Raw genomic sequence first — 22,627 nt, forward strand, 5'->3', positions numbered from 1 at the left:
TCAGTTTCTCTTTTTACAAAGACAAGTGTTGCAGTGTGAGAGTCCTACCTGAAGAGAGGCTATGAAGTCTTAATTTTACGCGATACGAGAACCATATACAACATTATTTATCAAACTGGGTCAGACTTGATGACTTTAGCACAAGGACACACATGTGACAACGTCCGGTTTTCAAAATAAGGTGTCTATAGGCCTACAGGATGGAATTAAGATTAATTGGATAATATTCACAGAAAGTATACAAAATATTACATGTGTCCATTGAAAGTAAGAACCCCCCAACAGGGTCCGAGGACCACCCACCATAGTTATAGTCTTAAGATCCTGTGGGAAACACTGCATTATATCAATGCTTGACAATGTGTTAAAATACCAGCATAACCATGGAACAAAAATATAGTAATCAAAGAGTTTGCATTGCAAAGTTATCAGGTAAGATAAACATAGAAAAGAAAATAAGGTTTAAAATAGAAATTGATAAATAGAAAAGTAAAAAGGTAAGTAAAACAAAAAGATACAAAAGAAAAAGATCAATTAAAGCAACAAAAAATGAATTAGGAAAATGCTAAACAAAAAAGATGGGTCTTGAGATTTCTTAACTTAAAGTTTGACACATCCTCAGCTCCTGGACCATGTGTAGCAGCTCCTTCAATCATCAGTCCCAATAAGATATCACTGCAACCTCACACATCCTCCCCAGTGTGGAAATTACCTTCATCTAAATGCAGCATTTGTCATAGTGCTGGGTAAATATTGCAGGTGAGCCGTGGGTGTAGTTCCACACTTATGTTTCTTGTGTCTCACATGAGGGAAAGGGTAAGGTTAATGTACAGAGTGTGAGTGCTACGGAGGATTATTCAGATGGAGCAGGGATTTTCGTCTTCATGTAATGAACAGCTTGTAATCAATTTCACATCAAGGCTGCGCTGCCTACAACATGTGTATGTGTGTAAATTCCAGGATGTGTGGGTTTTTGTGTATATCAAGCAAGAGGGTGTTTTTTATTTTAGCAGAAATTTAGATTTTCATTTCAAAATTTTAAGTAACTCACCAAACGAAGGCTATCGCTATGGGGCTGTCAAGATGTTCCACTTGAAAGAGGTTTCTAAAGTATCTGCTAATTTTTGAGTTACAAACAAGTTAAGACAAGTGTATGTGTATTTGTGTGTATTTATTTTTCTGTGCCAGTGCAGCGAATGAATAGATATGGCTTTCGTAGCTTGGACATGGATGTCAGCCTTGTAATCCAATCACAGGGCTAGAAAATCAAATTATAGAGAGCAGCTAAGAGCTGGGTGTGTCTATACAGTGCTAGGCTGAGAGATGAATCTGGGCTCTTTGACTAGAAACACAAGGAGTTGTAAGCAGCCTTGCAAAGGCAGCCATGTCGGTCAACAGATGTGAAAAATTTACACTGATAATTAACGATTGCAGTATATACATCAGGTATCCAGGTGGCTCGTGATAGTTTACAATTATCCAAATGTTGAAGTACAGTATCTAGCTCATAGTTTATACTCGGGTGTTGTATATATTTGTCAATCAGACCAAATTTATTGTAACTGTGAGGGACATTTTCCATATTTGCATAGTAGTGTGGTAGATAGCAACTGGTAATTATAGAAAACAGAGAAAGACTCCTCCGGTCTACAATACCTGTTGGTGAGAAGGAAATAAAAGAACAAGAGGAGAACAAGAATGTTCTGATGAAAATGTCCTCAAATTAAATGAAAAACTACTCGTTTGTTTGCCTCCTGCTTCCTTCCGTTTGATTCATTTCCTTATGTAGACAAATGTACTTTGTCACATTAAGATGGGCTTGTTTGTTACTATTTCACAGCCTGTCCTAATGTGACACCATGCAAATGGCTGTGGACGGCGTGTGTGTTTCTGAGGAGAAGGATGGGCTGGGGAAAATGCAAGTAAGAGAGAGACAGAGAGGCTGCTTGAGTTAAATTGGAAAAGTAAATCCTTTTGGTATGATGCCAAATCATAACGAATGTAAAAATTGTGAAGCTAAGAGCGAACATAGTGGAAGAGAATGAAGAGATAAGGGATATAAAAAAGTAGGGAAGCAAAAACTGGGGGAAAATGAGAAGAGGTCAGAATGTAATATAGGGAAGTAAAGTGGATGGCACTTGAATGTGAGTGTATGTTCTCACCATCTCAGTATTTTCCTGCTCGTTTGTCTTCTCTACCTCTGTCTTTCCATCTCTAACAAACAGGTGCAGATGCAGGAAATGTTACTGAAGCTCTAGCTGAGGCTTTGGAAATGGAAAACAGATCTCACTTCTGTGGGGTTGAACTCAAAAGCCACCTTGTCACATAGTTCTCATCTAAAAAGCCCCAGAGTACAATTAGCTAACTCCACATGGCTGCTAAAAGCGTCTTAAGAGATGTGGGTTTCACTTTGAATAAGGTTAGCTGCTGCAATGCCACTGAATAAGGTTAGCACTGCCCTCGTATATCTAAATGGGGTTAGCAATTGCAGCTTGCGCTTTGGTAATCATGACTTTTGTTCTCTGCTGAATGCTAACGTCGATGCTAACCCAGTTTCATCAATGCTAACGCTGTCTTCCAAATTGAATTAATTCACAGGAGGATGTCAACAATAACCCCTAGAGCGCGTATGAAAGGGAACAGCTGAATCCTGAGTGTCTTTGCTTCTTTCTTTCTTTTTGACTCTGATACAAACGAAGCCTCGCCTCATTTCACAGTGCAGGCTGTGTCTATTTCAATGTCTTAATAATCGTCTCCCTTTTTACTGAAAATCAGACGCATATTCACTACGCATGCAGCAGAGGTTTCAATTGATTTGTCATCGATTGACAGAGAGATGTATATATATTGTACATGTGTGTGTGTTTTTATGAAGCAAAGTTAATGTTATGCATTCACTGAAAATGTCTTTCCTCGACACAAGAGACTGGTTTGTATAATCCAAGCCTGTTTGAAGTATTAGTGTGTGTCTGACTGTGTGCGTGTCTGTCTGTACAGCACATACGTGCACACTCACACACTGGTGTGTTCATGTTTGTGTTCATGCATGCATGTGCATGCCCGAATGTATTATTTGCTGTGTGCAAGAGATCCAACAGCTTCAGACAATTCTAATGAACCAATTATAGTAAAGTATTTTCCTCCTCTTCTCTTCCATTTGATAGTGAGAGTCATACTGTGGACTAAGCTGCTTTACTTTATTGCATCTCATTAACTTAACCAAAACAATGTTTGAAGTCCAAATCAGCTGTTTAAAAAGAACATGGTATTGAAATGATGCACAGACCCTAACTAACCAACAAACTGCGACTAGAAACTAGATTTAATGTTCAAATCAGCCTAACCAGTTATGGGTCAGAAGGAAAGCTATCTTGATTTAACTCATCTATTTAATTTGCACAAGCTCGATTGTATGCATGAGCTTGAGTGTTAGGCGTCCCAGCATGTGGTGGAAGGATTGATATTGTGTTGAAAATTGCCTTAGGTTACTATCAGATAAGCTTTTGTAGTAATACAAATTGGTACTGGTTTTCATTCAGTGGTCTGTAGATCAATTATTAATGGAGATTATAGTGCAATAGCATTAACTTTGGACACCTGCTCTTCATACAAAAACAGCTTGAAGTCTCCAATTGCCCAGCAGTAATGGCACAAAATAGCTCCAGGGATGAAAATGTCTCACCTGTTATCTATTATATTGCTAACATTTGACTGACTGCACACGCTGTCCATCACAGACCTCTACCAGAGTGGCCTCGTTGTATCATTAGTCTCATCTGATTTCTGATTAACACACTGGGTGCCATTGTTAGCATAAAAAGCATTTAGCGCCATGCACTGGAGATAAGATAATAATTTTGGTGCTGTCACAGCTTGTATTGGGACAGGTGTTCATTGTGTTAAACTCATAGCAGTCAGAGTAGTACTTTAATTACTTACTGTGTTTGCTTTGTGTCTTTATTTGTGTTTACTTAAACTCTTGCATTTGTTCAAGAAAGGTTTTTGTGTGTGTGTGTTACAAGATGCTGGCCCGTGCTCTGTGTTGCTATAGGAACCACAAAGGTCAATAGAATGTCTTTTGAGTGGGTCTGTGAAGGCTCTGCATAGGAGACAAATTTACCTGTCTGTGCAACAGAGAGACAGAGAGAGAGAGAGACCCTTTGCTATTACTACCTCTTCTTTTTTTACATCACTAGTCTCTCCATTGTTGTCCCTCCCTCAAAGTACTATTTTCCTCTCATCTCCCCATCCTTTTTCTCTCTTCTCACTGGTTTATAGACAGATCTCATCTCCTCTCTTGCACCACACATTGTACTTCTAGAAAGGCATTCTCATTGATACTGACAGCTATCTAATTGCCCTTGCATTCTTATGAGTAGCTGTAGAGCGGACCCCTCCCCCAAGCTATTACCAGAGCTGGTTCTGAGATACATTGTGTAGTATTTTATAGTGTGTCTTTCATTGTGTACTGGCTGTAGCCAGTAGTATCTCATCAACTTGCAGCTCGATAAAGCAGTTCAGAACTGAGGATGTCCGTCAATGATGGGAGGTGAGAGTCAGAGCAAGCAAAATGAGCAGGAGGAAGAGACAGAGAGCAACCTTTCCTTTACAGATTCATTTCAGAGGTGTTTTTGTATCCTCGCATGTCAAAGAGAGTGTGTGTTATGACAGTGTTGATGCACAGATAAACATTGCAAAAAGAGGAATGATAAAATTTTGTTGCTTGGTTTTATGGATTTCTACGAAAACCGACACACACACACACACACACACACACACACAAATGGTTTTAGAAATCGCAAAATTTTGTCCAATTTTTAAAAAAGGATTGCATTGGTAAGACACTTAATAAGCAATGAAATGAAAAACACGCGCACAAACAAACGTGCACATTCTCGTGTGTGCACGCGCTCACACACACACAGTTTGATGAGACAGATGGCAAACGGCTGGTGGATGAGCCAAACTGTCCGTGTTATCTTTAGGTGTAATGGTGCGGTTAATGATTCTGCCTTGCTTGAACGCTATAGAATATTACATAAATTACAATGTATGCATTATGAGTTAGTGTGGGAGACAGAAGAATTTATCTTAGTTTCAGTAGCTGTTCATTAGCCCTCTCTCGCAGGCATCGAGTGATATGAGCGTCTAAATCAGCCAGACAAAGCATCAAAGTTTTGCCCTGAAACTTGGTCTGTTTTTAGCTTGACCTGATTGGATTAGCTGGTTATTAGGAGGCAGCGCAGAGCTTCAAGGCTACAGCATGTTTTATAACATCCAAACCTCATAGTGGGTGGATTCAGCTACATGTCCTTGGAGAGAGAGACCGTGAGAGAGGCAGTGTGTGTATGTGTGTCAGTGTATTGTGTTGTATTTAGTGTCTGTTTGAGGAGGATCAGATGGACAAACCTCCTCTGGGTTTATTGATTCTGTACTATCCTATCTTCCCCTAGGGACAATACCACACTACATCGCTACCTTCCACACTCGTGTGTATTTTTCAGTAGGTGTGTGTGCTTGTAATAACCCTAAATGAGCACTATCAGGGGCTGTGTTTGTTTGTTGCTACTTCTGTGTGGTTCCCCTGAGAATACATGAGCCACTGGGATTTTTCCGACCAGTCTCTGATCACCTGCACCAAGTCATCAGTCACTTCTGTGTGTGTGCAGGCACACATAATTTATATCTTCCCTCTTCTGTGTGACAAGATGAGAGGATACATGAAGATGCCAAAACAATGCCCCTGTGTGTGTGAATATTTGTCCATATGAGCACTTTGTAACTTGTTTTTGAAAAGTGCTTATATGTTTGTGTGCCTGTGAAATATATATATTTTTTCCTGTTCATTTTAGAATATGGTTTTATTGAGATATATACATCCAGTATAGAAATATTTGTTCAGGACAGCCTAAACAAAGACAGGAGTGAGAAACCCGAAGCAGCTAAATGGAAATCAACCATCATTTATTTTCTTTATTTACACCTGTGTTTTTCTTACATGTCACAATGTCTGCCAGGAAAAGGGCCTATAAAACACAAGTGTCTAACTTCTTCATTTGAGACAAACTTACTACATATGACATACTGTGTATTCTGAAGTTTGAATAAATTATATTGTTGCTATGCTGTATGTTTTGTTGAAAAACAAACATTTACAATAAAAATGTAAATAACTTATGTGCATATTTCTTTTTTTTTTATTTTATTAATGAGCCTAAGAATAAAACAAACCAAATTAATGTTTTGCAGAAGGTACTAGTCTTGTAGTCCACAAAGGAAAAACAAGTCAAGTATGAGGCCACAAAATATATAATTTATTTCCAGTACTGATACAGATCTGGAATAGTGTGGGTGTGAGAGAGCATGAGCATGCACTCAACTGGAAGCCGCTGTTCTCTTTCTCTGAGGGATGGGTCTTTTTTTTGGGCAGAGCCAATCAGATCAAGGCTCAAAGGGCAGGGGTCAGAGGTCAGCACTGCAGTGATAGCGCACTCCTCCTCCGTCCAGCTCTCATCTAAATGCTGCACTGGGGTCAGATTTGTTATTGTTGCTGGGTTAAGGATTGCTTGTTTGGATGGAGAGCTGGTTTGTGATCAGACAGAGAATGGTGATTTATTGAGGTTGGCTGAGGGAGGTAATTGGTTGTAAGCTGGAGATTTGAGGATATAAGAGCAATGAATTGTGGTCTTAACTGTGTCCCTTAGGTTTCCGATAACGTTTCCATACCCTTGATGCGGCACATTATCACAGTTTTGTGGTGTTTCATCCTTATAAAAGAAATATTATTATTTTAGACGAGGACACTCCAACCTCTTTACACATTTTAATATGCTTGCTGACTAACAGACCTTACTAAATAAATTAGGGTCTCAATTTTGATGTTAATATAACTTCAAGTCCAATTTCTTTTCAACCGTGGCACTACAATGAAGGGATTGAAACAGAAGTCCAAGCCCTGGCAAATTTGTGATAGACTTTGGATCACTTCTTCATTATACATCTCATTTTCTTTCTCTAATATTGTGCTGCATGTAATTTCCCCGCAAATAGCCAAAAAGGATATATTAGAGTTTTCAGGCTTTGGGCTCTGATCTGCGCTGATACATTTGAAGGTCAGACCTCATAGAGGAAATGGAAATAAAGTATAATTTAATCTCAAGTGTATTGTAATAAGACTAGACCCACAAAATGTGTATTGTAATAAAACTAGACACACAAAATGAACAGCAGAGACAACTTAAGGTCCATTGTTTTAAAAGCTGATGGACTAATTGTATTGCAACAAGGACCACTTTGGAATAAGAGAAGACTTCCAGAGACACATAATGAAATAGAAACTGAATGGATGGGGGATATCGAAGTGCTTTGTGTGTGTGTGTGTGTGTGTGTGTGTGTGCGACAGAAAAAAACAGTGCACTCCCGTGACAATGCATTCATTTGTTGTCAGTTCCCTGTTTTATTTTTCCCGTGTGTGCGATGTATGTGTGTTTTGAACTGTCCTCTTTTTTTCCCTCTGTTTATTCAGAATGAGCCTAAGAGGAACGTCTCAGGCTGGTTGTGTTTTGTCTTCCACACAGGCTAATAATTGCTAATGTGTTAGCTGTTTTGGTGCTGTTTTCACAGAAAGTGCTAGACTTTCAGAGAGAAAGCAATGCCGTTCAATTTGCACCTTGTCTTTAGAAACGTGTGAACAACAGCTAGCGAGTGCTTATGTGTTAGAGTGTTAACCAAAGCCTCAGGGAATGGTCTTTAAAAAATGGCTTGAATGATGCTAGTTTAAAAAACAAGAGATGAGGGCATCATTAAGAAAGAATATGGTGGATTCTTAGCGAAGTCTATACCAAATAAGTTGGTGTAGAAATCTTGCTCTTCCTTACAATATTTTCACCCTGAAGATGCAGTGCAGATTGAAAACGACAGTGATTCATCTGAGGTTGAGCTGCATAGATAGATATGTGAAACAAATCGCCGGCAAAAAAAAAGACAATTTTGTTCCTATAATGTGGGGGATTGGGGCTTTGTGAAGTCTCTATAAAGAGACTTAACGTCCCCCTCAGTGACTCCCCCGTCCCAATGCCTCACTGCAACCTCTTCATACATATACATGGCTGCTAAAGAGATGGTTCATGAATACTATCAGGGGCCCAGTCTCTGATAGTATTGTCTGTGTTTCTACGCGAGTGTTGTTTGAGAATGTGCGGTGATTTTTTTTCTCTCTCTCTAGATGTCTCATCATAAATGCTATTGCTCGCTGTATGTAGCCTATTCAGCTCTTTTGCATGATCGCTCCCCACTCGCTTTGTCACCGTTCAAGCAGTTGGAGTGACCAGTAAGGCTTTGTGTTTATCAAACTCAGCGGTTGGGTATTTTTCCAACCATCACTGCCTGTACAGGTCCCTTTACACCAAAGCTTTGCTGGTAATGGTTTCTCCCTATTGGGAATGTGTGCTTAAAAAGGCTTTACGAGGGTTAACTCCCAGTATTTTTGTGCACTTATGTGTGTGTATTTTTTTGTGTGTACATGTGTGTATGTAGCTTTTTTGATCTTTGTGTGTGTCCATGCGGGTGAAATCTTTTAATGCAACTGTTTATCAGAGGAAAAGCCTGAGGGCAAAAATCTCTCTCTCTTTCTCTCTCTCTCTCGCGCGTGCGCGCATGCGCACACACACACACGCTCACATGCCCTTTAATGAAATGTTAGCCGCTGTAGAGTTTTGTAGTAGGCCTGTGTGTCTCGGTTGTGAGCCTTTATTAGTAGTGACTTAGTAATGTGTATGTTCAGGGGGAGTTAGCTGTGTTATACTGCAGATTCAAGCATTCTTTTTATTACACTGTGCTGTAACTGAGCTGCAACATTAGTCCCAAGCCTACTCGCTCTCTCTCTCTCTCTCGCTGTGGGTGTGCTTGTGCGTACCTGTAGCAGCTGTCATGAGCATGCTGTCTAATCATATAACGTGTCACTCTTCACAGTGGAACAGATTCCATACTCTGGTCGCTGTCACTCTACCAGGGAGCCATCACTCCTCTCTGTTTAGTCAATCAGTGTTTTAATTGCACTGCGGTGGGAACATGCGTGTGTTTGTCAGGGACACTCAGTAATACAGCAGTCTGTGCAGTCTTATTAGTTTGAGATGAATTAGCACTTGAACCCATCTATCCATCCATACATCGTCAACCACTTATCCTGCGTACAGGGTCGCGGGGAGCACTTGAACCCATCTTCACCTATATATACCAGTGGTGAACCCAGACAAACACAGGACAGATAATTAACTAAACGTTCAAAACATGAGCATGGAAAGAAACGACCGGTTTAAAAACGTGTATTTGTAGAATGATGCACATGATGGATTTTTTTGGTGCCTCTGACAGCCAGCAGTAAGTACTCAACTTGCCTCATGGTTGTTGCTTTGACTGCAGTAACTATGTCTTATTTTCTTTCCTCTTGAATCCTTTCCACACAGAGGAAAAAAGCTGATTGGCGGCTCTCTGTGTCAAAGAGCCAGAGCAGCATTTTTCAAACAAGTAAGCTGCCTTCAGACCAACTTGTGAAGGCAGCATTTCACACCGTGCGAAAGGGTGCTCCAAAAAAACATCTTCCATATTTTGCTAGTGTATTTTCTGCAGGTATACAGATGCTGCCAGAAATCATTGTGTATGTTTACTTTGATCATCGAATTTGTATAAGACGTTAAGCCACAAAAACTCACTATTGCTTCTCAAAAATTCCTATTTTAATAACTTTTCCTGACAATTGACCGGGTTCTTGCTAGACTGGATCTTTGTTGCTGTGACAGTATAGTTTAGCTTGATATTCATATTAATAAAATGTGATTATATTATACACTTAAGCAATTATAGTACATTTATACATCTTCCTGTATCTGAATCTAAAACATTACCAGCGAAACATCTTCTGCTGCTACTACAGACAATTGACATTGCTGTCCAGCTGGAGAGGGTGCTAAAAGAGTTTGGACGGAGATGCTAGTTTAAACAGAAGCTTGATGTGATACTGTAAAAAATAAAGTGTTGATGACAGGACTAAACATACGATTTTGATTAATTGGACCTTCGCTGGCAGAAGGTGATAATGACAGTGACTGGATTGCTACTGGGGCACCGCTGCGACTGGAGCAGTGAGAAGGTTGGCAGTGTGTGACAAAAGAGGCCGTGCTCTCTGACAGACCTTGCTCCAACGCTGTCTAAAATATATGGCTCCAGGTGATGCGCAGTGCTAATTAAAATTGATTACAGAGCCCTGCTGGTTTGGTGCCCTTCAGTTATAGTTCTCCTCTCTCGGTGCTCTTGTTCATGTATTCTCACCATTTTAAACAGCTTTTTGTGTATTCTTGTCCCTGCTCTTTTACTTCTTTTTCATTTGGTGCTTTATTCCTCCCTTTGTGACAAGCCAGGTGGCGATGCATATGATGATGATAGTAAGAATATTGTCATTTACTACTGTGATAGTAGATGCATGCATGCACACCCACACACAATCAGAGACACGCACAGACCCACACAGGATTTCTCAGCATGACCTTATTAAAGGAAGTCATCATCATTGGAGGAAAAAGCTATGTGCTTGTGGAGAAAATGACACCACTGTTGGTAATGAGGACACTGCAGTGACTTCCTCAATGAGAAGATGTGAAATGAGAAAAGGTCTAAAAGAACAAAAAGAAGAGTACCAGGGGAGAACAGGTGGGATTGATTAGGTCACATGGTGAGAAGGGGAGAGGTAGGTGTGGCTGTAGAGATACAGAGATGCCAGGTGCAAAAAGAGGGCTGCGGGCCGAAGTGTCCGGTGAAACCCTGGCAATGAGAAACAGACCACAGACGTCTATACATCAGCTCCTCGTTCTCCTTGACCACCTGTATCTCTAAGCCATTCTGTCAACGTCTCAACCAATAGATTGATGCGGGAAACACTTTCCCTCCAAGCCTTTTCCTCTGTCTTCGTTTTTTCATAGCTTTATTTAGCTTGTCTTCCTCTAGCAGTTCTGTTCCACACAGGTTTATGCTCGGCTTTTGATTTGTGTCTCTGTATGCGAGCAGCTAATGTTGTGTGTGTCCGTTTGTTTGGTATGTGTGTGCCATGTGCATGAATGTGTGTTTCTCTACCTGCCCAGGCTTGGGATTAAATGTCACTCTTGTAGATTGATGTTATCTCTGATAGAAAGCCACAGCAGGAATGAATCCATTGCAGCTTACAGACGGGAATAGAAAGACACACTTGAAAGAAACATATAGAATATGGAATTCAGGATGCATAAGTCGACGCTGCCCACACACAGACTCAAATGCAACCATTTTCTTAGACACATTGCCAAAGTGGTGTGCTGACTGTTTATTGGTCCATATTAAACATAGGATGAGGTTCTATGAGAGTGCATCAGCAGAAAAGGTGCAGGGGGTTAAATGCTTCCTTTTTCAGCACATGCAGGGGTCACACCCCTGTAATGTGCTGCGAGTGGTTGGCAGTACGCCACGCAGAAAGGGCACACTTACACAGTTTCTGCAACGTGGAAGAGCGATGGAGGGCTTGTGGGTGTGAGTGTGTATTTGGGCATTTCTGAGTATGTGAGAACATATATGAGCATGTGTAGGCATATGTCCGCATATGTGTGAAAATGAGAGAGTGCGAGTGTATAAAGAGTGAGTGATTCATGGCAGAGGCCAGGGAATGATGTACCTCTGCTGCAGTTCTGGCATTCATCCACTTTTTGAGAACATTTTTATCAGACTCTCCTCTGTGGGTGACCTCACTTATGTCTGTGTGTATGAGCGTTTGTGTATAACATACAGTATGTGTGGGTGGATGACACTAGTGCTGAAACAAGTAGTCGAATGCCAGAAACCTTTGATAACCTGTCAATCAGTAAAGCTGTTTATCAAGCAAAATTGCTAAATATTTACTGTTTGTAGCTTCTAAAATGTGAAGATTTGCTGTTTTTCTCCTGTTTTATTTCACCATAAATTGAATAATTTGGGGTTTTGGGATTGTCTGACAAAATGAGCCACCTGAAGACATTGTTTTTTAAATTATGATGGGCATTTCATTTTCTGACCATTTATACTCAACAAATAATCAAAGTTTAATAGATAATGAAAGGCTATGACACTAGATGTAACTAGATGTAACAACGACAGTTTCACATGTGCTCGGAACATTGTTTGTTTTGTTACACTGAATATTTTTTTTTTCTCTCCCCTGCATCCCCCTGGAACAGCTGTAAGAGGTTAGTACCTTCTTATCACTATTTCTATCACCACTCTTGTAAGCTGTGACTGATACTGTACAAGCCATGTTTATGTGGTAGTATGGGTGAATGACACCACTATTACATACACTCTCTTGACCCCCCCCCCCCCCCCCCAAAAAAGGTTTAAGATCCAGAATGGCTCTCAATCCTTCTTGTGGGGATTTTATGGTAGTAGACAACAGTAACAATGTGTTTTCAGTACACTCGCAAGAGTCCTACAGTAACACTAGATTTCTCATTTCTGGACTGAAAAGACCTGCATGCTACATTTACTGGCATAAAGTCAGAACTAGTCATGCTGGAAAATGTAATTCATTTTACAAAGTCCCATATTGTCCGGACTCTCAAGTTTATACATGAGCCTATCTGGCCTCTACAAATCCTCCAAAAGTGGAAACGTTCTTAGTGAGCAGCAGCAGAGGAGCTGTCCTTGGTGCTGAACTCACAGGAGATTTGAGAGCTGGAATTTACAGTCTCTGCTCAAGCTTTTTGCTGCAACACTGCGTAATAAACGTGCTGTTTGGGACACATGTTTGTATCTAAGACATTATGAGAAGGCAGTCCTGCTTTTATGTCGAGCAGACAGTTTGTGGCAGAACTCAGGAGATGAAAATCAGTTTTTTTGTGGCTTCTTGACTGTTTGTCTAAGTTTTATTTTCTGTCTCGCTCAGGCACTCATTCTCTCACAGTGTGTGTGTGTTTCTTTCTCCCTCCCTCATTCAGATGTTGTCAATGTGAATTTGTGCCAAATTCAAATATTCAAATCCAAACAATCATGGTTCAACATGATTTCAGTGTTTGATGGTTGCCTTATGTATGCACACTTGAGAAATGTCTATCAAAAACACAGACGGCATTAAATAAATATTAGTGCACGTTTGGTCTTCTGCCTTTATGAATACTTTAATACTTTGATCTGACGCAGGCTGTGGATATGTGAAAATCTGATTTGGCTCAGGCTACAGGACAACAGCGAATGTAGCAGCATTGCATCATGGTGCTGCTGTCAGACAAAAACCTCATACCCCCAGTTTTGATGTTTTATCGTTTCTGACTGGAATTGAATTGTGCTTTTCTGAGCGCTGTTATTTTTTTATGACCGAAAGGCCCACAGGGACCCATTACAAACCCGTTGTGTAGTTTCAAAATGCCCTGGTATCAATTGGAATATCTGACTGGATGTTACTCAGTTCCTCCCAAAAACATACATTTCAGCAGTACAAGTCTTGAATCTGACAGCAGCAGTAGGCGTGAGCACTGAGTGTGTGTAAACAGATGGAGAGTAGAGATGGCAGAAGGCTCAGAACTGTCTTCACTTCCAGCTCGTCTCTCTCCATGTACGGGAATGTTAGTTCACATCACACTGAGAAATGCCTCCAGCAACATCTTTCCTGCTGGTCTGCATTTTTCAACACAGTCAACACAACACATACATACAGCACGCATGCACCATCTCTCTCCATATACACACACTCTCCTCTCCAATGGAAAGAGATATTTGCCAGATGTGTACCTTATCTAAATGCTGTTTTTCATCATCCTTGTATGTGTATGAAAATGTGTGTGTGTGTGTGTGTGTGTGTGTGTGTGTGCGCACGTGTTTCTCTGCTGTAAAAGACACACTCATTAGATGTACATTCTGAAGTACACTAATTAACAGCCTCGTTAACACTCAAGCAGCTCTCCTGCTGTGGCTGAGGAACAGGCAGTCAGAACACACACACACACACACACACACACTGATGTATTATATATCTGCATATAGCTGATCTGTATTATATATATTGCGTATGCATATATACATAAGGCAACATCTGAATGCACAATCACAAGAAAAACAATAAGATTCATGCACACAGGCTAATACAAACACACCCTCCTAATACACACTTGCAAACAAGCTTTTTTAATCTAGACATCATCATTATGAGAAAGCTCCATGTTCTGCTGTTTTGGATTAGCATTAAAGGTCACGCTTTGCATATGGAGAGATTGTGGCATTAAACTGTAATACTGTAATGGGAGTCAGCTGTCACACATGGTGCAGTATGTCCGATTTCCCACAAAGCATTTACATGGCAACCACAGCTGCCTCGCACCACCACGTCTCCCACGCCCCCTTTTTTCACCACTTTTGTCGCTCCCTCATTGGCTGTACTTCAGTGATATGCATATGCAAATGTGGTGCTAAATTACTAATTATAGTGTATTGCAGTAACAACTGCAATTAGGAAAGGCAATGGTCACGCAGAGGAGAAACTAAGGTGAAAACAATATTTAGACTTAGCTTTGCAATAGCTTTGCAAGAAGAAATCTTCTCTCATGACTTAACTGACTGTATTAAGATATTTGGCTTTATTGGTAATAAATGTATTGATGTTTAAGTCACCACGTAAGTTCTTATTCCTTGTGATCACACCCAGCCTATCATTACATTACATTTTACATATCATTTTGGTAACAGGTGTGACATTTCTGTTATTTGTGTTCATGAGTGTGTTTGTGTACAGTTGCTTTGTGGGAGAGATTGCACTATGTATGCTTCCAGGATTGTTCCCGTGTTGATGTGTTTGCAATGCTAATGTGATTTTTGAATGACATGTACTGGTAAATAGGAATGCATAAACACTCTGAAGGACATGTTTGTTTTTTATATGTCTCCTATTACGTCTAAACGTATATCCCTCCTCTCCATCTCTTTATATGATAGTAATGGGTATGACAGAAAAATGCATTTTAAATGCCTGACAGGAGTAAAACTGTGGCTTCTTATACTCTCTGTGCCTGTGGTTATGCATGAATGACCATTTAAACACACACAGACACACAGTAATAAAAACACGTAAACAGTGTAAAGGCCATTTGGTACTTGCTGCATTCTGTCTTCATGACGCTGCTCTCACCAGGCAACTCACAGATCCCATAATTTAGCCCTTATCTTGCTGGTGGAGGTTGTTTGTAGGGGAATGTGTGTGTGTGTGTGTGTGTAGGTGTAAGTGTACATGCTTTCAAGCAGCCACTTTTGTGCCTGTGGACCAGGCACCTGTAACTCTGGACATTGTATTTCCAGACACCTTGATTTGCTCTATTGTTTGAGTCTTAAAAACGTTTGGCATTTGCAATCACTCTCCCTTACTTTGGCTAATTACTGCATTTCATTGAGTAGGTGGCGCAGTGAAAAGAGAAATTACAGGCAGCATATTTTAAAATATAGGATGCTTAGTCAATCATCCAAGTTACTCACAGTCGAGATGTGAGAGTTTAACTTTAGCAGTTATTGATGCAAAACGCTGTGTGCTGGAGGTGGAGGTTTAGAGGAGGTGGGCTGGTTGGCCTTGAGCAAACCCGCATTTACAGAAGCCAGGAGCTGAGAACTGAGATGGGATCAATGCTGCAGGTCTTATTTAGATTCCAATTACAGCCATTTCTGATCAATTGGCTCCTCTCCTCACTGGCAAACTAGGGTTCTGCCTTTGATCAATGGCCACACACACAGATGGGCTCAGACACTCAGAAACCCAACCATAAACAGACTCTCACTCTTTCTGTTTTTTGTTTTGACACGTACAAACAAGTGCACAGATACACACGCGGGCAAGGATGCAAAACCATCCAAATGAGTTCGATCAATGCCCACTCGGCCTGAGAGCAGGATCTGCATTATTTCATGCTCAGTAGTTTTAATTGATTGCAGGATAAAATGATTAGTGAAGGAATCTTTCATGTCGTTATTTTCCTTTTTCCTCACACCGAGCCTCCTGGAATTAATTTGCAAGGAGAAGCATTTGCCCTTGGATCTGTCTTTCTGGGATCTTGGTTTAAACACATAACGGGTACATGTTGAAGGAGCTTGCAGATTCATGCTTGGTTGTTATCATGCTTTGTGAGTTAGAAACTCTGCAGTGCATTGTACCTGAATTTTTGCACTCTTTGAAAATGACCACAATGGCAGAAAAGAAAATGTTCTAATCTATCTATTGATACACACAGTGCATATTGCATGTTCATATTAATGTAATCTTTCATCATGCTATCAATCTGTTAAAGTTCAACATTTCCCATGGGTAGAAAAGTGTGCTACCATCACTGTACTGTTGAGGTGCCTTTGAACAAGATACTGAACTGCAGCAGTGGAGAGAGTAGCCAACAGTATACAACTATCTATCAGTAGTGCAAATGTGAAGCTCTTTGACAACCTTTTCTTTGGACTTTATCCCTGTGTGTGTGTGTGTGTGTGTGTGTGTGTGTGTGTGTGTTTGTGTGTGTGTGTTTGGGAAGAAGGAAAGCTGAAGAATCATTGTTTAAGATCAAAACCTCTGTTTTGTTAAACAAGCAGTAGATGACCTCAAATTATTGCAGATGGCTTCACGCACGTGCACACGGATGCACTGACACATACACATACAGTGGCCCAAACTCACCCTGTGCTCTCTTCCAGCGTGTGTCTGTGTCAATATGTTTGCTTTGTTTGGATGCGTCAGTTCATTTTGTTGACTTATTTTCTGCATCAGAAACAATCGCTGCGGCAATTGGGAAGGGGATTAATTTTATGCAAATGTATGCAAATAACTGTGACACAGAACTCCATCCGCATCGGTTCTATGCAAATTATGTTTGCTAAACAGGAGTATTGGAAAGGCCTTAATTTCCCAGCCCCCTCATATCCCACCCACCCCTCAACCCTCTTCCCAATCCACCCACTTCACCCTCCCCTTGCCCTCCTTCCCTTTTTATCATTCCCCCCTTCACTCTCCCTTAATCCCCTTTCCACCCTTTTTCTCACTTGGCCAGCCACTTTGCCCAGTGTGGTCTCCCCAGTCTCACCCAATACACCCCCCACTCTCTCCTCCCCCACCCCTCTCATCCTTCTCTGTGCTGCATGGCTGTTAGTGGTGTGAGGAGGCACTAATGGGGCTAGAGGAAAACATTGTCATAGTGCCTGGAAAGCGCAGAGCCGGGAGCCATGCAGTAGGCAGCCAGGAAGGCCTGACATTAGACTTGCTAATGGAAGGTTAACAGAACACAGAGAAGACGGGATAGAGAGGGAAAACACAAGGCCTAGAGGAGATAAAGAGGACGACAGGACTCCAGTGGCAGCATGAAGGGTGCGCAGAGAGAAGGAGAGATAGAGGGAGAGAAAGTGTGACACAGAGAAAAAAAGGGAGAGAGATAGATTGCGGCGCTTCCATGGGAGATGGCAAACAGTCTCTTGCTCTGTTGGCCCATCCTGCCAGCACTTGGGGGGAAGAAGGGAGAGAGACGGAAGGGAGGGAGGGGGAAAATAGGGTGTCTCTTTGGAGGGACCATGCGCCAATCCTCTTTTCTGGTTTCCCGTTTCATCAGGAGATTGTGGCATCACGCGTGGCGCTTCCCTTCAAAGGCGAAGGGAAGTATGCTTGTGCATTTGAAAGCAAGGGGATTCATAACCCCCCCCCCCATCCACCCCACCCTAGATTCCCCAGACAACCACCATGACACACACCACTGACATCGCAGCAGGAGAGAAATTCTTAGAAAACTTGCCATGGTTTTGTGCTCATCTGTAATAGCACCAAGGAAACAACTATTGCCCAAAAATAGTGGCCTTTCAGAATTAAACCTTTTAAGAGTTCGTGTCACTATGCCTAAACAGCACTGTAGTGACTTGTGTGAGTGCCATGTGGTGCACTGAAGCAGTTGGTCACAGGACGAGCGCACACAGCTTGTGTGGAGCAGCCAGCCACAGTCTCGCGCCTAAATGGCATTTGTGAGTAATATGCTTTTCTCTGCTGCTAGTGCAAGCAATACAATACAGCTAAGTAATATCTCTCTGCAGAGCAATACTGGCTGTCAGCATTATATGGATGAGTTGATGTCTGTGACGTGTGTATGTGTGTGTGTGTGTGTGTGTGTGTGTGTGTGTGTAGGTGTGTGCGTGCATGTGAGCGTGTTTGTCAGACCCATTTAGATTGCGGGTATAGCAGTTAGGAATTGTTCAGAGAAAGAGGGAGAGTGTCTTGCGTTAGCCATGCATCATTAGCATTTGTGACCAGTCACATGGTTGACTGTGTCTCAGCCATTAGGAAGGAAGTGTGGAATGAGAGAGAGAGAAAGTAAAAGACAGAATCACCAGGTACGATGAATGCACAGGCCTTTCTGCAGAAACATATTATTAACCTCCATATTAAAGGAAAATTCAAGTTTATTACAACTGTGGTCTTTTTATTGCAGTTTTTTGAGTTATGATGATAATTATTTCATCCTTTGTACAAGTTACTGCTGAGATCTGGGAATACTTTGCTGTCAGCAGTCAGACGATCAGACAAAGTTTGAAATAGCCTATATTTTAACCAATTTATGAAAACCACTTTTTGGAGGTGAAACCAAAAGTGACCTGGAAAACTGTGTACATGCACCTACATGAAGTTTGGTAGGTCATTGAGTTGAACCAGGAAGTTTTTACTACCAAATAAATGTGGCAGACCTGGGAGTTTGTGTAAGACCTGTCTTATTTTTATGTGTCTTTTTTAGTTTCTGGTCGCTTTGTACCCATGATTCAACTTGGTGAATACATTGTTATCAACCAACAGAAATACTACAAAAGTTAACATTGAACCATCCTTTGATTCACACATGCTTGCGAAACAGGCAGAGCAAAAGAGAAGGACAGACAAGGAAGGGACGGACACACAGGGCACCAGAAAATACAGATTTATGTGGCAATACAATGGCATGGCAGTTGGTGACAGCCATTGCGGTGACATCCAAACTCAGCAGGCCTCCGGCTCTGTTATCTGTGTGTCTGTACTGTATATACGCACTCTCAGTGTCTCCAGCAGCTCTCATCTGTCATGGCTACAGATGGCTGCTGTGTCACGCTGCTCTTTGGTTATGACTGACATTTCGCTGTGTATGTGTAGCTGATGTGACAAGCTAGCTAAACGGCTGAACTATTATGCCTGTGGCTAACAGCCTAACCGAATATGCATTTATTGTAGACACAGATGCAAACACACACACACACACACACACACACACACACACACACACACACAGTTGTGACATATAAGCACTCATATCCATTTCAGCTGTTTAGATGTGTTTAGATCCCATAAGGCCAAATGTGTTATTCTGTCACTCTCGATACTATCCCGCAAAGTTGTCTGAACAATAGCGTCTCTGCTGTTCCTGTTGCCTGCTTTCTAATTCACGCTCCATCTTCCTGCCGCAGCAGAGGAGAGGGTAACGAAGTGAGCAGAGATGGATGGGGGGATAGAGAGCGAGAGATGGCGACATGGGGAGAGAGAGAGAGTGAGAGAGGGGGATAAAGAAGGATGGAGGTGCGGGGAGTTTGATTCCTCCAGTTGTCAGAGGCGCTGCATTATTGATGTGCTGAGGATGCCACATTGTCACTGAGATTCTCACTCCTTCACGTCACGTCCTGTGTGCATGCGTGTGTGTGTGTTGGCACGTGGCGTACTAGTTTGTTGTGGTTGCACATGTCCCGTAGGAGTGCTACCTGTCAACACCTCCATGTCACAGGGAGCTCTGTCAGTGACAATGCAGTCTCTGTTCCGCTGACCATATGGGAAGGGTGTACACACACACACACACACACACACACACTTTCTTACCGATTTGTGGGAGGTGATTGTGTGTGTGACAGGTTTTGTGTTGTGCTGAGGATTCTCCTGAGTATCTGATTCTTTGTAAGTTTCCTCTCACTGCATGACTGTGATTTGGCTTTGTCAGTCTGCATTATGAAGTCAGAAGTAAGTCGAAGTAGCTCACTCTGTGATTGTGTGTTGGGATGATGAATCTTTGACATTGAGGGATGGCCCTTCTGCTCTGAGCTTTGTCTCATGAATTATTTAGAGAGTCGCCGCAGCAGACAGAATACCTCACCATTAGATGCGAACACAGCAATACACGATCAATATATTCATGTCACACTAGGACTGCAGCATAGAATCTGTTCTTTATTTTTTCAATAACTTTAGTCTATAAAATGTCTAAGTATAAAAAGAAAATGCAGATCAAGGTAATATATTCAAAGTGCTTTTTTTGTGCAACCAACAGTCCAAAACCCAAATATATTTATTTAATCAATTAATTATTTTTTCCCCCTGTGCTCTATTGAATTGTAATACAGGCTGTTGTCAACAAAGAATGGCATATTTTCTTCACAGCAAAGTACCACACTGCAGTACAGAGGAGGATTAGGGCCACATGTGAAAAATGTATTTGAGTTCTGAGTTTAAAGTCAGAATTCTGGAGAAATCAGATTGATTTATCACATGTGGCCCTAATCCTCTTCCGTACTGCAGTATTTGAGGTGATGGTAAAGGTTTAGTGTGCATTTTGAGGTGCCATAGTGAAATCACTCCCTCCCTTCCCCCCTTCTGTAAGGGCAAAATTAATCATTACCTATACCTATAATATCCCACATATCGTTACCCTATGCACTTGTAATATCTTGTGTGGTGTCCACCAAGTGTACCGGTATTTTCATACAATGAACTTCTGTGAGATTGTTTTGTCTTATGCAGACTCCCCGTGAGAAATAAGTTTCCACTGTGGCTCAAGGATGAGAAAGGCTTTTCTCCTAGATGCCACATCTTTTCTCTATAGTGATAAATGTTTTAGTTATCTGTTTCTCCTGGTCAGATTCTCTCTGCACACTTTGGTGTGGAGATCTGCCCTTCAGCTGAATCACTTACTATGTGCTACTCTTATTTTTAATAAATATCACTATAAATAAGACAATTGACTTCTTTATTTGTTTGTTTTTTCACAATGAAATATACAATTTCCATACTTTGTGACAAGAGAACAGAGGCTGACTTATGTAGGGAATTCTTCCCCCTCACCTGGCCCAAAATTGCCCTAAACTTTACAAAACTGGCAGGATGTTTCATTACACTGTTGAACAACGTGTGCAACCAGCTGCAAACATGTGCATGGGCCTGGCAAAGATTTTGCTATAAATTATTGACAGCTTGTCCAAACATTGTCATTGTTGAAACATTCACAAAATGTTAGGGTCAGGGGTTCAGTATTGACCAATAAGGGGGTGTTGCTGTTGCCAAACAAGGGTGTTGGTAAAGCTTGTGCCATAAATCAGTAAGTTTGTCCAATCATCACACAACTTGGGTAGATCTTTATATTGAACTAAGTTTGTAAACTTATCTAAAAATTGGCCAATAGGGGATGCCAAAAATCCTTTACATGTGGGCTTACAGGAGAGAATGAAAGTCTCTGTTTAAACATTAAGTTAAGTGCGTATACATACATTTTGCAGTAACATGAATCATCATTACTTATTCAGTGTGTAACAATGTTAGAGTAATGAACAGATGAACAGTGTCATAATGGAAACCATGTCAGTAGTAGTTTTACATGACTATGGGGTGGTGATGGTGCAATGGATAAGACTCATGCCTTTGGTGTGAGAGACCTGGGTTCAATTCCCCACTGTGACCCATCCATCCCATGTTTCCCTGAGCAAGACACTTAACCCCTCGTTGCTCCAGAGGCAAGCGACCTCTGACATGTGTAGCAATTTTAAGTCACTTTGGATAAAAGTGTCAGATAAATGTAAAAAACTGCTATATTGTTATTTGCCTTTCATACTTAAGATAATAGAGAGTATAATTTTGACACGATGAATAGTAAGAGCACCAGTGTTGACTGGCAATGCGTGACAGTAATAATGTTACTCTTTCTAGTAGCGAATAGTATAACAAATCACTATTTCAATTCCAGTCATTAAACTAGATTATCCCAGAGAGGCTAAGGCCTTGTTATGAAACCATTGTTATATTAGTGAAAATGCAACAAAGGGACATTTCGCTGTTTTTTCACATCTAAACCACATTGGACCAGGTCCAGCTCAAAAGCTTTCACCTGCTAACAGTCTGTGTTGGCTTGAACCCCAGAATTGGCCCTTAAGGTTATATTGCTTTGCTTGGTTTTGTTTCAACCACCAGCTAAGCCTTAAAAAATCCTTATCACATATTTGATTTCAATAGAAGCTGTTCCTTTTTCAGAGCACATGTGAAAATGCAGTGAAAGTATCAGTGCTGTAACAGAGTACATAGTTAATCCTTTTCAAGTCTTATTTAGTGAACACTAACCTTTTGTTAGCTGTTAAATAATCTACCTATTTACTTTATAAAATACTTAAATGATGATACAGGATGAAAAAATACAAAAGTGCCTTAGTAGAAATTTGCTGCAGTTAAGTTTTTTTACTCCTCACATGTTTTGTGAAGTTTAATGTCTCATGAGCCCAGCAGTGCATTGTTTTAATTTATTGGTGAGCGCTGATGGCTTGTTTCCAATCCACTATATACTGAATTTTTTTTTTCACTTTGTCTATA

This window comes from Micropterus dolomieu, linkage group LG05 (genome assembly GCF_021292245.1).
Source record: "Micropterus dolomieu isolate WLL.071019.BEF.003 ecotype Adirondacks linkage group LG05, ASM2129224v1, whole genome shotgun sequence".
Lineage (NCBI taxonomy): Eukaryota > Metazoa > Chordata > Actinopteri > Centrarchiformes > Centrarchidae > Micropterus > Micropterus dolomieu.